The following is a 5,113-nucleotide window of genomic DNA, read 5'->3' as shown; positions in this document are numbered from 1 at the left end:
ACCATTAAACCTTTAAAGTTTTTGGCATTTTTTTTTATGAAAGGAAAAGTATAATGCGCAGAAAATAAGTTCAACTTTCCCATAAGCATAGTTTTGGATGTTATTGCTTTCTACTTACATGTAACATCAGTTTAAAAAGCAAAATATGTGTATCATTTAACTTTTAAAACTAATGTGATTTTATCTAAACTTCCCGATTCACATTTCTAGTGTTTTGTCTGTGATAACACTATATACGAATCAACTTCCGATTACACTTTATCAATTACGCAAATTACGTATTGTGTGGCGCAAGCGGGGTTTGTATATAATTATATTATAAAATGAAATAAAAATAACGTTAAAAAATATCAATAATTTGATATTTAATTGAACAATTGGTGAAAATAATAATAAATAGGTCATTTTTGGAATATTCGAGATAATCAAATACGGTAAGGCGTAATCAAATCTATCAAAAAACCCTTCGGATTTGGATTTGACCGTATTTGTTCACCTCATAATACCTAATTCGTTAAATCAATCGCAATAAAAAAGGAAGGCTTTCTTTACGATTAATTCTTTCAGCGTAGAATCACTCCATTTAATCATAAAGAAGATAGAATCCAGAGTCTGCAGTTACATTAAGCAAGAAATTAAGTTTAATAATAATAAATACAAAGTCCTTTAGACTTACTGAAGTCCTGTGTATCTTATTTCAGACTCTGGCACAATGCCTATTTCATTCCTAGTATAGTTCTACTTTCGTTTCGCATACCGAGAACTACGGTATCCACTTGTAACGTCATCCAACATTGAATCAAACAGATTGCTTCATTTCACCTTTTGTTTGAAAAATTATCAAATATAATAACGTATCACGTGAATGAGATAGATACTGTAAGTCGTTTTAATTCCACGGTGTTAAAACTTCACGATTTCTCATAAAGTACCAATTGCGAAGATTTTAATTTCACGCTGCATAAAAATTAATTGACCAGAATTATAAGCATTGAAACGTTTTTGAAAACTAATGATTATATTCGCCATGGGTTTGATTTCGCGGGAAAATGATGAATCGCTAACATAGTGAAATAAAAACCATCGTGATTATTTGCCAATCTACATATCTTGAATAAGGTATTCTGAGCTGTAATCAAGTTGTCGTAATGACCAATAGTAAAAGTTTGATTCGTTACATTGGATAAAAAAAGCGACTTTGATTTTTTTTCCACGATCGAATGAGATGAGGATACATATATATGCAATGAAGCCTTCAAAAATTCCAAATACATACCTCAGTAACCCTCTTTATTTCAGCGAACTAGTGTGATTCAATGCAAGATTTGCGTGGTTGCTCGGGTGAGAATGTCTTTCGTGTCTATTGCAATATTTTTAGATTACCAACTGCAAGTGAAAAGTTTATTGATATTGTATGCATAACAAAAATCTATTGATTATGCTTGCCAGAGCAAATACCCTATTGAGCTTTCCCATGAAATTTTTAAGGTATTCAATGTATAATGAAGGGATATTGAATAATTTTGAATCGTTTAAAGTCATTCCCTTCTATGCATGTTATTGTGTCTTTGCTCCTGTTCTGTCGCCGCTTTTGAAAGGGTTATTACAAGAATGAATGTTTTCATCCACAAAGAAATATTGGCCATATATCTGTACCCCCCACCCCCCCCCCTCCCTCCGAAGTACATACACTACTTATATTTAACTTTGATAAACTGAGCCTATATATATGCAAGTCATTCCCTTCTATGCATGTTATTGTGTCTTTGCTCCTGTTCTGTCGCCGCTTTTGAAAGGGTTATTACAAGAATGAATGTTTTCATCCACAAAGAAATATTGGCCATATATCTGTACCCCCCCCCCCTCCGAAGTACATACACTACTTATATTTAACTTTGATAAACTGAGCCTATATATATATGCAAGTCATTCCCTTCTATGCATGTTATTGTGTCTTTGCTCCTGTTCTGTCGCCGCTTTTGAAAGGGTTATTACAAGAATGAATGTTTTCATCCACAAAGAAATATTGGCCATATATCTGTACCCCCCCCCCCCTCCGAAGTACATACACTACTTATATTTAACTTTGATAAACTGAGCCTATATATATATGCAAGTCATTCCCTTCTATGCATGTTATTGTGTCTTTGCTCCTGTTCTGTCGCCGCTTTTGAAAGGGTTATTACAAGAATGAATGTTTTCATCCACAAAGAAATATTGGCCATATATCTGTACCCCCCCACCCCCACCAAGTACATTCACTACTTATATTTAACATTGATAAACTGAGCCTATATATATATGCAAGTCATTCCCTTCTATGCATGTTATTGTGTCTTTGCTCCTGTTCTGTCGCCGCTTTTGAAAGGGTTATTACAAGAATGAATGTTTTCATCCACAAAGAAATATTGGCCATATATCTGTACCCCCCCCCCCCCCCTCCGAAGTACATACACTACTTATATTTAACTTTGATAAACTGAGCCTATATATATATGCAAGTCATTCCCTTCTATGCATGTTATTGTGTCTTTGCTCCTGTTCTGTCGCCGCTTTTGAAAGGGTTATTACAAGAATGAATGTTTTCATCCACAAAGAAATATTGGCCATATATCTGTACCCCCCCCCCCTCCGAAGTACATACACTACTTATATTTAACATTGATAAACTGAGCCTATATATATGCAAGTCATTCCCTTCTATGCATGTTATTGTGTCTTTGCTCCTGTTCTGTCGCCGCTTTTGAAAGGTTTATTTATTCCACGTGATAGCGAGCCCCCTTTTAGTAATGAAGGCTATGAATGTTTCATTAAACAGGTATCATTTTTGTTTATAACACAGTTTGACTACATGGACATGTACCTATAATTCTGCTAAGATGAATAACTGTTGGCATCTTCTTATTTTCTTTTTAAAAAGCTATTTCAGTTTTTTATGTTGCGGATTCAGATAGGTGTACATGTCCACTACACTTCTGTTCCAATCGAGTGCATAGAGAAATTAATGTTAAAAAAAATCATGTAGCCAACGACAAAGTAGACTGAGTTTGCTATTTCAAAAAAAAAGGTGGTTTTTTTTTTTTATCAAATATAGATGAAAAATCGTTACAGAAAAATTCTGTTGCTATGGTATTAACATTATTAACTAGAGAAATCTGATCCTTTTGAAAACTTCAAATCAACGGTCATTCTTTCTTCTTTTTTTTCCACGAACTTTTGCGATTTGAAAGTTTGAGAAATGTTTGGTCTGTTCCAACAAATATAAAGTATCATGTCTAATGCATGAATACTTGAAGATGTTTGGGAGGGTAACAGTTGAAATTGACACTCCGAGAAAACCAGTCAACCGACGCAAAGCGGAGGTTGACAATGGTTTTCGAGGGGTGTCAATTTCAACTGTTATCCTGAATGTCTTAATTTTATAGATGTTTTAACTGCTTTTACATAGAAATGACGTGAATTCCACGGCGAACCGTGCGCGCATAATTTACGCGCATGTAACAATTCGTTGTGTTACCCGTTGCTAAGTGAGTTGCTAACGCTGAGGGTAATAGAACGGATTATCAACTGCGTCAAAACCAATCAGATTTCAGTATTTTAAAACATGAAAGTATAATAAAATTATATTACTGTATATTGGGGATCATCTTATTATCAAAAGAAACAATTTAAAGGTCAGGCGCCTGTGAGAACAACAACAATTTCTTTCAAGCATCTTTCTGGGGAGTGTGCAACAGGAAGTACATGCGCATTGTTTTGGTGATAGAGATGTTAAAAGCTAGCTATTCCCCCCCCCCCCCCCCCCCAAAAATAGCGTATCGTACGTCCTCGTTTAATTAATTGTTTTTGGTCAAATGCGATACTATAGTACGCCATTTGTCAAAGCCAGGAACGCAGCATTATGAATTCACATTGAGATAGATAACAATTCCTCTAAACACTGTCAGTGTCAAGAATACCATTAAGTTATGCAATACATTTAAAGCCAGTAAACATGGCATGATTTGTACTATAATACAACATAAACACACTTTAATTAATATGTGTCACAAGATGGAAAATAGGTGCCATATTTTTAAAAGTACTAAGTGCATATTTCATTTTAGGTTTATTCTTTGTTCACTAGGCACTTTTACCTGTCGCATGTCTTTAAAAAGAGCTACCTACCTATCCACCATGGAAAATTTGGGTCAGGGTACATTAAACATATAAATAATTAGTACCGGCCTTACATAACGATAGTTTCATCCTCTATTAACAAAGACCCTTTATTAGTAAGAACAGTGTTCAAAGAAGTATTTATTTAGAACAAATAACATACATGTAATAATATAGATGAGTCATGACAATATGAATGTTCAAGAAAATTTAGGGAACCTAATGTCTGATCAGATCCTTGTATTGTATTGTATTGCAAGAGCATACTAATATTAGGAAAAATTAAACATAGGTAATCATAGATTACTAAGCTCACCGAGACGGAGCATCACCCTTATGAGACATCACCTTCATAAGACCACCTTTATCATTTTATATGAAAATCATACTTTATGATCTTGGATATTCATGGATTCTGTTTTGACAAAATATCGTATATCATCTGATAAATTTTTTTATGATAATCATATGTTCATATGTTAATCAATTCAATGATATAAAATTTAATATTGCATCATGTCATATCTATAATATATATCATATAATACAATAAAATACCGTAATAAACAATAATGAGATATGATATTGTAACGTATGATATGACATTGTATTGTGTTATACCTAATTGTATTTGATCACATAATACAATATCATAAAATATAATACAATATAGTATTATATTACAATATCATATTACATAATACATCATAACATTGAAACATAATATTATATTGTATAATATAGTATGATATTGTATTGAGTGACACTGAAACATATTTGATACATTATATGATATTATATCATATAATACAATATAATTTGATTCCAACATTGTATCTTATCAAATGATACAATATTATGTGATAAAGTAAAATATTATAAAATACATTATTATGTTATACATATAGTACCATATGACACAATGATATATATTACAATATCATATAATACAATT

The sequence above is a fragment of the Magallana gigas genome, chromosome 6, assembly GCF_963853765.1.
Source record: "Magallana gigas chromosome 6, xbMagGiga1.1, whole genome shotgun sequence".
NCBI lineage: Eukaryota > Metazoa > Mollusca > Bivalvia > Ostreida > Ostreidae > Magallana > Magallana gigas.
Note: the sequence above shows the minus strand (reverse complement) of the source record.